Source organism: Macaca mulatta, chromosome 5, assembly GCF_049350105.2.
Source record: "Macaca mulatta isolate MMU2019108-1 chromosome 5, T2T-MMU8v2.0, whole genome shotgun sequence".
Lineage (NCBI taxonomy): Eukaryota > Metazoa > Chordata > Mammalia > Primates > Cercopithecidae > Macaca > Macaca mulatta.
In genome coordinates this window covers 24,920,522-24,932,609 of record NC_133410.1, presented here as the reverse complement: position 1 = coordinate 24,932,609, position 12,088 = coordinate 24,920,522, and positions in this window count along the sequence as shown.

The window sequence follows — 12,088 nt, the reverse complement described above, 5'->3', positions numbered from 1 at the left end:
GACTGGAGTGCAATGGTGTGATCTCGGCTTACTGCAACTCTGCCTCCGGGGTCCAAATGATTCTCCCGCCTCAGCCTCCAAGTAGCTGAGATTACAGGCACCCACCATGAGGCCTGGCTAATTTTTGGATTTTTAGTAGAGACGGGATTTCGCCATGTTGGCCGGCCTGGGTCTCGAACTCCTGACCTCAGGCAATCCGCCTACCTCAGCCTCTCAAAGTGCTGGGATTACAGGCCTGAGGCACTGCCCTCAGCCAGCGCTGGCATTATAATACACCATTCATTGGTCCCAGTCACCAGAGGCCCTCCCTTAGGCCTCAGGGTCTTGGCGGTGGTGCCAGAGCTGTGGCAGTTTCTCACCTAGACAGAGGAGGAGAGCTGGGGTTGCCTGTCCACCCACCTCACTGTAAACAAACCATCAGTCAACCGCTGAAGAAGCATCTCTGAGCCCTCAATTTTTTATTAATCCCTCGGCAAAGGAAGGTTGCACAGTTCAGCCTCAGTGTGAATTGCTTTGAGAGATGAAGGGGAAAGAAACGAGAATTCCTTAGCTTCACAAGTTAACACAGTCCTGGAGGCTGGTGTTGTGTAGGAGTTAGAGTAGAGTCATTCCTTTAAAGTACTGCGCAAAATTCTAAAGTGTCTATCACATTGTTCATGTGTGGTTACCAATTGCTGTGTAACAAACTGCTCCAAAATTGAGTGGCTTCAGATTATAACTATTTTATTTGTTCACAATTCTGAGGGTCAGCAATTTATATTGGGCTCAATGGGGTGGTTCTTCTGCTTGGTCTCTTTTGGAGTAACTTCTGCAGCTACTGTCACCTAGTAGTGTAACTGGAACCATCATTCAGGATGGCCAATGTGTCTGGCAGTTGGTACTGGCTATTGGCTGGGCCACCTGTCTCCACGCGAGTTCTCATCTTCAAGATGGATAGCTCTGGCTTCCTTACCTGGTGGCCCTGTGATTTAAGATGATGGAAGTGAAAGCTACAAGGTATCTTAAGGACTAGGCTTGGAAGTTGCCAAAATATCACTTCCGTTGTATTCTTTTGCTTAGAGCAAGTTGCAAAGCCTTCCTAGATTCAATGCAAGGAGAAATAGATTCCATCACTTGATGGGAAGTAGTATGAAGTCACGTTGCAAAGAGATGTTCAGACCTGATGTGAGGATTTACTACAGCCAACTTTGTAAACAGTCTACCACATCCACTAAGCAAATTAAACTAGCAAATGCAGTGGGTGAGTTATGTCTGGATATATCAGGGAAGGTGATATCCAGAGATCAGAGAGGGGGATCTTGGACATGTGAGGACATTGCTGTTTATCACACCATTTGATTGAAAACTGGGCAGGGAAGGCTTGTTGGACTCTGCCTGATTCAAAGTCTAGTCTATAAATTTTTTCCACGAAATTGGATATTTGCCTCATCTCTGTTACAGCACAGTCAGAGGCAGCTGGTAGGGCTAGCTAACTTATGTTCTTAGATTTTCTTTGGCAGAAATTAATTTTTTTCTTTAGAATTTTGTTTCTCTCCAAGGCTCAGTCTTTGGGTTAATATTGCAGATCCACAATTCACAAATTTGTTCCTCTTGGTTCATTGTTTCAAAATGAAACTTTTAATAGATTCCAAAGCCTTAATAAGAGTGCTGACTGGTTACATAATGAAGTTACTATGGTTGACAAGTAGTAATTTATTATTATCATTGTCCTTGATAAGAGTTATGCCTTGCACAGTGGGTGCGTAATAAATATTAGCTATAATAACATAAGCAACAGAAGAAGTTTGTCCCTTTGTGTCTCAATCAACCATTCATAATGCATATTCTTCTATTGTCACCGTGCCTGTTTTCTGTTAATTTTATCAATTATATGTAGAGGTGAACTATAGCTGTGCGACGTTATTATTATTATTATTAGTTTAAATGTCCTAATTTATCCTGTCACTGTGTTTTGTTTAGCATAACAAAGTCACAATATTTTTCTGTCCCTGCAGTGAAAGACTAGTAAGCTGATCTTGCTAACAAGAGATAATTATTAGCTTCCTCAAGAATATTACCCTATACGCACTACTAAGCATTCCAGGAGGATTAATAATTCTACGAATTTTGGACAGGACGAGGTAGCGGCAAAGCGAGATAGGGCTGTTTTAATATTTGTCCTTGGCCCATTTGCATATCTATCACTGGTAATTTGTTAATGCTGCTTGTGTTTCAGTCTATGGTCATGCCGAGAATTAATGCACTCTACTGGCTGATATGCCCAATTCCAAAGTGAGAACTAGGCAAGTCCGAACATTCGATGACTCTGGCAATCATGAGGCTTGCATCCAAGAGCAGCTTCTTTGCAGGGTAATGCTTTTTTGAAAAGTCAGCAGTGAAATGGCAGATTTTAAGTATGGTTCACTGATGTTCAAGGCTTTCTTTCTCCAATAAGAAGAGCTATTCTGGCACTTGAAATTACAGGTTTTTTGTTTATTTGTTTGTTTGTTGTTGTTGTTGGGAACATGCAGAGAGAAGGCAAAGGTATTTAATATTCGACAGAGAATTGCTGAAAGTCAGAGGTTGGTCAGTGGGGGCTGGGAAGGCTTTGACAAACTAAGTGTTCAAAAGAAATGAAAACCTGAAACATCAGAGAACATCTGTACATTGATTGTACTGGACACCCTAATCAACCTGCATATATGTATGTGTTAAAACATGTTATTATTTTAATACATTCCCAGTGAATTCTGCTACTTACAAGAACTTTAGATAAATCACAAGGAGGCAAATGTTGATATAATATTAATTTGAAGTTGGCATTTGGCTGTTATTATTAAACATGTATGAAGTATCTAGTTCAATCATTCATCAGTTCAATTTTGTTAATCAACAAATAATTACTGAAGGTCTCATATGTGCTACATGCATATTAGGTTTCTGGAATTCCAGAGGAATTTGCAGTCTAGAGGAGAAGATAGAGGAGAAGAAAGAAAAGCAAGCGGGCAGTCTCAATACGACAGTATTTATGGTAGGGGGTCTGGATAGGCATCTCTGGAGGAAGTGACCTCTCTGGGAAGTGAGGGTGAAGATGGAAGGAGAGCCAGGTCTCGGGGGATTAAGACCGAAGCTCCGGAGTCTGGACAATGGAAGGCATTGAAGGCTTAAGAAAGGAAGTGGCATGATCAGGCTGCAGTTTGAAAAGACTATTCTGCTTGCAGTGGGAAGGATGGCTTAGCGAGGCGGCTTATATTGGGTTGCCAAGACGCTGAGCCAGAAACGGGGCTCCTTGGGCAAGCAATTTCTTAAGGGAGCGCTTTCAAGTGAAACCTGTAAGGGTGTGAGGAAAACGCAAACAGGACAGGCTCAGAGGAGGTTTGGCCTCAGCCTGCTCCTGTGGGAGCTCTGGGGCGTGTATGAGGACACAGATTGCCCTCTTGAGCGAGGCAAGAGGGCCAGCCTTTGTGCTGGCCCCAGCGGGAAGGCAAACCTCCCCGGCTCTTCCAGGTGAGTGGTGCTTTTCTCCCAGGGCGAGTCTCAGGAGAAGGGAACAGATGTGTTGTTAACGGGCAGTATTCACAGCAGCGGGGGCGTGGGTGCCTCAGTCCAGGCAGGAAGAGCCGAAGAGAGAAGGAATAGCCATTTAGGGGCTCTTGACATCCTCCACATGGGGGAGATTGCTTTCCATTGCTGGAAAGGAAAGGACAAATCAGTTCCTCTAATGGAAAATGCATTAGGCTTTCTCGAGAGAGCCCCCTAAGGAAGGAGAAAGAGCAACAGGACATTACCAGCAGTTTGACTGAGGGCAAGACCTAGGAGGTGTATCCATCAACCATAAAGAAAAGAGACCCACGGTTCAGAATTAATCAGAGGGAAGGGAGTGGGATTTGAGTAACACAGAGGTATGTGACAGGCGAGGCCGGGGCATGGCTGCACCAACCTTCTAAAAATAAATATTTCCCTCCTGTTTCCTTCAGAGGTGCACGAGGTAATTTGCAAACATTTGCAGGCAAGTTTTCACCAGGCTGAACCGCAGGCAAAGCTCCCACTGACTTCGCAGGGAGCTCCCGGGGGACACACAGCAAGGTGAGGCCTTGGTTCTGGGTAATTAAGACTTATGGCACCCTTGTTAGCGAAGAAATCCCAGTGCACATCATTGAAATGCAGCAGGCCCACGGCCATTAGAAGCCCACTTGAGCCAACATTAATTTTGCTATCCTTCACTTTCTGAAATCAGAGGATGACATCACTTTGATTAAGAGGGACAAGCATGTTACAGACAATCAGCAGAGTCAGCCTGTGCTGGTTGGTGTCCTCACAGCCGCTCACTGACGATGGGGCTGGTGCTCTACGGAACAGGAAGAAATAGGAGTTCATTGAGGTCGACTCTAATTCCACTGTCGCCTTCCGAGCAGGTGAAATTTTCCCCAGACACCCCACCTGCACTTTTTTCATGTATTTTCCCCCTTTTCTGCTTCCCTTCGTGTCCCCTTCTGTAAGACACAAAGATGCTCACGGGCGGTCAGGCCTGGGTGGGAGGAAATCTCTGTAGAACCCTCTGCCCCTCCTCCGCATTAGGGTGATGGAGGGATGAGTACATGAATCAGCAGATCTGTATCAAGGAGCACCACATGCAGGGTGCTGTGCCGGCCGCTAGGAAGGGTATGAAGAATTCCGCAACACATTCCTTACCCTCAAAGAGCCTAAAATCTTGCTGAAGAGGCATATCTCTACAAGATACCAACACGGGTTAGCAGCACAGCTTTAGACCAGATGGCCTGGTTTGAATCCTGGCTCTGCCACACTGGCTGTGTCACCTTACACAAACAATGTCTCTGCCTCAGTTTTCTCATCTATAGAACGGGTATGACAGTAGTACCTGCCTCACAGCATATGTGTGAGAAATTAACAAATTAATGGCCAGGCATGGTGGCTCATGCCTGTAATCTTAGTACCTTGGGAGGCTGAGGCAGGAGGATCACTAGGGGCCAGGAGTTTGAAACCAGCCTGCGCCACATAGTGAGACCCTGTCTCTACAAAATATACAAAAAAAAAAAAAAAAAATTAGCTGAGCGTGGCAATGTACACCTGTAGTCTCAGCTACTCAGAAGGCTGAGGAGGGAGGATCGCTTGAACCTGGGAGCTCGAGGCTGCAGCGAGTTGTGATCCCACCATTGCATTCCAACATGGGCGACAGAGTGAGACCTTGTCTCAAAAGAAAAAAAAAATAAAAGAGCTTAAAACATGGCGATTGCTCAATAATTGTGAAGAAAGCAACAGACATTTGTAGGGTATTTACTGTGCTAAGTGCTTTGTATGCTTTATGTAATCTAATTTGCAAACAGCATATGAGGTGGGTACCACTATTATCACCATTTTACCAACAAATTGAGGCTCAGACAAGTTAAGTAAGTTGTACAAAACCGCAAAGCCAGGAAGTGATGGAGCTGGAATTTGTAACCAGGGCCAAGGCACTTAGCTGTTATTCTATAATGTGTCATTTATAAGAAAACCAATGAGGACCAAATGTTTCAGATGCTTTGAGAACAAAGAGCTCCTTGGGAAGTGAAGCAATGAAGGAGGGCTTCTGCTGAGTCTTCCATTTGCAGGTAGGAGGTTCATTCATTACAGCCAACATTTATTGAGCACATAGTACAATTAAGCACAGAGCTGGAGATATCATGAGTGATGCGTGGTGTCACCTTGAAGTTGAAAGGGGGAAGAAGAATAATCAATAGGAGAGAAGCAGGGATGGGGGGCTCTGGAAGGATCAGGAGCTTGAAGAGGGATTAAGGGAGTCCCTTAGGGATGGAAAGATGTGGAAGAAGGGAGGGGAGCAGGAAAGCCTTTCCAAGGAGGTGGGATCTTGAGAGCACAGCCTGGGCAAAGGCTCAGGTATGAGACAGCCTAAGAAAACCCTGAGAGTGTACGCGTCTGAAGCCACCTGTGAAGGTGCGTAGGATGGTGAGAGATCATTATAGTGGCTAGCAACCTTTGGGTAGTCATGATGTGTTAAGCACTTAGCATGATCACTTCTATTCTTTCCCTGGAGTGGGCAAACCATGGCCTGCAGGCCAAATCGAGCCCACCACCTGTTCTTGCTTGGCAGGTGAGCTAAGAATGATTTTTACAGATGTAACACTTAAATTGATTTTGATGATAGGGAATACTAAGTTCAAACCCTAATTAAACAAAATGTTATCCTCCTCACAAAGAATTCTGTTGTTCTCATTAGTAGGCCTGAATTAAAAAAAAAAATTGTCCTTGCTCGGGTACAGAGGCTCACCCCTGTAATCCAAGAACTTTGGGAGGCCAAGGCAGGAGGATCACTTGATGCCAGGAGTTTGAGACCAGCCTGGGCAACATAGCGAGACCCCACCTCTATTCTGTAAATAAATGAATAAAATTGTCCTCAATTAATAATACTTTTTTCTGTTTTTATTGAGGTACAATTTACAAATTAAAATTGTATATATTGAAGATATACAACGTGACGATTTGGTATATGTTGTGAAATAATTATCACAATTGAATTAACATGTCCATCACTTCACATAGTAACTATTTTTTGTGTGTGTGGTGGTGACACTAGAGATCTATTCTCAGCAAATTTCAGGTTTACAATACAGTACTATTAACTATTAATTAGAGTACATCCTGTACTCTAGAACCCCAGAACTTACTCATCTTATAAGCGAAAGTTTGTACCCTTTGACCAACATCTCAGCATTCTCCCACTCCCAGCCCCTGGCAGTCACCTTTCTACTCTCTCTATGAGTTCCAATTATTATTATATTTTGAATTCTACCAGCGAAAACGTTGTGGATCTTTATTTTCTCTCTAGTTTTATAAATGCCTATTAGTAGCCTCAATTTTGCTTCTTGACTTTCAATACCAGAAATATTTACTATCTAGCCCTTTGTAGCAAAAACTTGCCAGCCCTGTTCTTTTCTCTTTTCTTTTCTTTTCTTTCTTTCTTTTTTTTAAGACGGAGTCTCGCCCTGTCTCCCAGGCTGGAGTGCAATGGAGCGATCTTGGCTCATGGCAACCTCTGCCTCCTGGGTTCAAGTGATTCTCCTGCCTCAGCCTCCCGAGTAGCTGGGATTACAGGCACCCACCACCACGCCTGGCTAATTTTTGTATTTTTAGTAGAGATGGGGTTTTGTCATGTTGGCCAGTCTGGTCTCGAACTCCTGATCTCAAGTGATCTGCCCACTTTGGCCTCCTAAAGTGCTGGGATTACAGGCATGAGCCACCATGCCCAGCTAGGCATTGTTCTTACTTAAGGATAAGGGAACTGAGGCAGAGGGAGGATGAAATGATGTCATTCACGTCCTGAAACTAAGACTGGGTGGAGGCAGGACTTGAACGCAGGTTGTTTGGACCGGGACCCGATGCTCTAAGCCCACTTCCACCCGGTGTTTACAGAAGTCCAAGGAAGAAGCTAAGGGCCAAACTAGGTCAAGAGGGGAGGGAATGGAGCAGACAAAAGTGCTCAGATGTGGAGACAAGCAAGAAAGACGCGCCCTGCTGGGCCAGGCTTCTCTGGCTGATCCAATGTGTCATGGGCCTGAGCTAGTGGCTGTGGGCACAAAAGACTTGTTTCCCCTGGCAGAAAAGAATTCCTGGCTGCTATGGGCAGCAGATTTCTCATGTGGATGATTGGAAATATTTACAGTGCCGCAGGAAACGCTGGAGGAAGAGCAGGTCTGGTGGGCTGAGCGTGGAACAGAGGGGACCATCAGCTTGGATGAGTTGAGCTGGAGATGCCTGGGACATAAGTAGGTGGAGGAGAGTGGAAAAAAGAGTTTGGGCTCTGGAGCCAGGTGCAGAGTTGGGAGTCACTGCAATGGGGGCTGAAATGGGGGAGACTGGAAAGAAATCATTCCTTCTGCTAATAGGAGTTGAAAGGTTCACCTGCTCATCTTTGAACTCTGCGGTGGACAGGGATGGGGGTCATGTTCCTGGGTTCGTGGATCCTGAAGAAGAAAAAAGGTTATTTTTGAAATGGGTTATCTGTGTCATTGTATGATCTCTCTTGTCACACACACAAGACACACACACCCCAAAGATCATAAAAGATGTATTTTTAAAGCCCCAGTGTGTATATTAACTTACATAGAATAACCTGATTAGCTTTGAAGGCTGTTGGCTTAAAGAGAATGAAGATTTCCTAGTAAAAGCAGAGGAGGAATGCTCGATGTCATTGAGAACTCAAGGAGAATTTCCTTCCAGTGAAGTTTCAAAAAAACCAAAGGAAGAAGCAGCCTCTGATTATATAATCTCTACCTGGGCAAGTAAAAATCTTTGATTATCTATTTATGTCCTGCCAATTCCAGGGCCCAGAGGAAATCAATCCAGCCTAAAAGAAACTAATTTTGACCACTTCTTTTCCTCTCTCTTGTTTCGTGGCCTCGTTAACCTCGAGGAGTTTGCCTGTGAGTGCTTCAGGCTAATGTGGGAGTCCACGTAGGCACATTCCGGAGGAGCAGGCGAGACCAGAGAAGAAGGAACTGAGATGCAGGGAAAGAAACAGTGATGCCACTACCCAACCAGGGATTTGACAGCCAAGAAGATTCTTTTTGTTTGTTATGGTATTTTTTTTTTTTTTTTTTTTTTTTGAGACAGGGTCTTGCTCTCTCGCCCAGGCTGGAGTGCAATCATGGCTTGCTGCAGCCTTAACCTCTGGGCTCAGGCAATCCTCCCACCTCAGCCTTCGGAGTAGCTGAGACTACAAGCACACACCACCCTGTGTGGCTAATTTTTTTTTTTTTTTTTTTTAAGAGAGAGATTAGTTCTTGCTATGTTGCCCAGGCTGGTCTCGAACTCCTGGGCTCAAGTGGTCCTCCCACCTTGGCCTCCCAAAATGTTGAGATTACAGGTGTGAGCCCCTGCGCCTGGCCTGAGAAGATTCTTATAAGCCTAGAGTTTCCCCAAGAATTCTTGGAGTAAATTAGGAAAAATATATGAGACTGTCCGAAGTTTTAGAGGAAGTGAGGGTTCACCACTCACACATTTTAGAGGGAGCGAGGGCCTCATAACTGCACATCTGCCCCTCCCACCTCCTAATTCTGTTTGCCCTGTTGTCTTACTCATTTGCAGGAAGAGCAGTATCTGGAAAGTGGGTGTTGCAGGAAACCTGAGGATGTGGCAGGCTTCAACTCATAACAGGGTGTCCATCTTAAACACACATTTGACCTTCTCCTTGGATAAACAATGTAGAAGTAGGCCCAGGGACCTGTGTCATTTCATGAACCTGATCTTGCCCAGATTTACTTCTATGAACGATCTTCGACGAGGCACTTTGAAAAACTGCAGCCACACTTTGAGGCCACTGGGGTCCCACTGCGTAGATTACCCCTTCAGTGTTCTAAATGGAACTGGGGATCAAATCAACAAGATGTAGGAAACGTATTTAAAAAGGGAAAAGGTGTAACATGGTCTCATATTTCGTAAGAGAATGAGATTTTCATGAGATATCTTCGAAAGAGAAAATCCTTGTACAAAACACACAACAGCTGTATCAACTAAAACAATTTTGTGATTCGTAGGGGGCATATCACGTAGGTGGAGCAGAGATTTGTATATTTATCTCTGAACTTGATTTGATTTTAGTATTATTCTGTCACTTATGCACAGTTCCCAAATGCCTTGTCAGGAAGAGCCAGTTATTAAGCTGCTGAAAGTGTCTTATAAAAATAGCAGACAACCTAAACTGTGAATCACTCCATGGAGCCCCAGTGGTGTGAGCACGAGCAGATTCTGCCATGAGTTAAACAATTGTGCAAACATGTGCTCCACATCCTTTCTGTGCCGGATTCAGTGCTAACCCTGGGGTGAGAGAAGATTAATAAGGTGTAGCCTGTGTCTGAAAAGAATTCACATCCCAGTGAGAAAGGAGCAAACAGATTTTTTAAATACTATACACAAGAAGGTTAAACTATCAGAGATGAGTTAGAAGGGATCACTCTGAAGTTGTGTTGATGAAGTATGGTTCTGTACAAAGTGCTATGAGAACATGGAAGAAGGAAAATTAACCCAACTTAAGGGTGCCTGGCAAACTTCAAGGCAGAGACATTTGAATGGTCCCTTGAAGGATGAGTAAGAGTTTGAAAGCAACAAGGGAGTTTTTTCAGCAGGGGGAACAACACGGGGTAAGGTTTGGAGGCATGACTCTGCACAGCTAACGAGGGATCAGAGAAGAGCTCTGTATGACTGGACAGCATGGTGTATGTGACAGGGACAAAGGGTGAGGCTGGGAAAGAAAGCAGGAGTGTTTAGGCAAAGCCAGTGTAAACAGGAGCCCAGAAGATTCTCAGGTTAGGAAGGGTGCAAGGAGATTGGTGTTTTACTTGGATTCTTCTGATGGTCTCTGAGCTGCAGAGCAGGGCAGCACAACGAGGGCCATCTTTAATATGACACATGGTGTTGTCATTGTTTTACTTACTAACTCAGAAGATTAGCCCATTTCTTGATGTCCTTTGCTTAGTCTCAGGGAGTGATTATACTTGAAAACAGACGTTGGCAAACTATAGCCATATCAAATTTGACCCACTACCTATTTTTGTCAGTAAAGTTTTATTGAACCACAGCCATGACCATTCATTTCGTGTTGTCTATGGCTGATCATTGCACTAGCAGTGATTTCACAGCAGAGTTGCATAGCTGCAACAGAGACTGATGCACAAGACCTGAAATATTTATGATATGGTGCTTTACAGAAAAAGCTTGCTGACTCTTGACTTTTGGTTCTCCAAAGTCATTGCCATCTTTCCCATCAGGCCAGAAACTTGGAAGACTACCGAGAAGGTTTGCCTCATTACCTTCTGTATTGCTCACCTCTGCCTTTATTAAGTGGCCAAATTCAACTGCTCTCACAAAGTCAGTTGTGGAGCATAGGGTGGAGGATCACATTAAAAAAAAAAGAGAGAGAGACAGTGAGTTCTAGAAACCGGCAAGTCTTGTCAAGCCACTCCATCTCTTCTCTGCAAAAGTCCCCACGTATGAGGTCAGCAGCCTTCCATGACCCCACGTATACTGACTGCAGCAGTATTCGAGAACCTTTTTATCATATCCTTATTGGCAGGACAGAACTGATGAGGTAGTTGTGTTGGTCAAACAGCTGCCCCCACAGCGTGTGCATGAATGGGTTGACATCAATCTTAGGGAAATATCTAATGTGCTCTACAAGACTGAAGATTTCCTCCTGTCCTGTTCAGCATTTTCACTGGCATAAATGAACTAGAAACTATGTTTCTCGATGTGGGGTTTGCCCATAGCTACAGGACGGAGGACGGCTAAAAGTGACATTGATATGTCAGAATCCGTGTTCCAAAGAAATCTTGATGAACTAGAGTAGTGGTCAGAATGTACTCTCTGCCACAGAAGCAGTCTCTCCTAAATGAAGAATGTAGGACCCTAGCAAAATATCTGATATTTTCAGATCCTGGGGCAGGACTACAAATGGAGACCAGCCTGCCATACAACCAAATATTTGGAAGTTATAAATCAAGACAGCAAGCTAAACAAAATGTGCCGTATCCTCCTACCTTGACAAATAGACCTTCTTCAACACCTGGAAGTCCAGGTTCAAATTCAGAATTCTCTGACTCCTCGGAGTCTTAATGCTGTAACATGGCAGTGTGGGAGAGCAGCGCCTCGTCCCACCCAACCCCCAACTTTCAACCCTTCTTTCTATTTTCCAGCCTGCTCCTGGACTCCTCCGCAATGTGTCTCCGGTTGCTTCCCCTTTACTGCACACCAGTGATATCTGTCATTTGGTGCCATTTGTTTGGCTCTGCTCTCTGGCTTCTCTCTTTAACTCCAGTTTCTGCCTCTGATTAACTTGTTTCTAGCTTTTTCAGGCAACCCCTGGTCTCATGCTTATATTTGGCACAATCCCCAGAAAATAATGTCCCTGATGGAGTCACCCCTGGGCTTGGAAAAACAATCTGGTCAATTGCCACCTGCCTTCCAGCTCCTGGATCTTATATGATAATCCCTGACCAGCATCTTAGATGAAAACTGCTTCTTCCCACTCCCACCACCCATGCCAGTGGCTCTTGAACTTAAGGACAAAGGATGAACATGTATTTCAGAAAATCTGGGG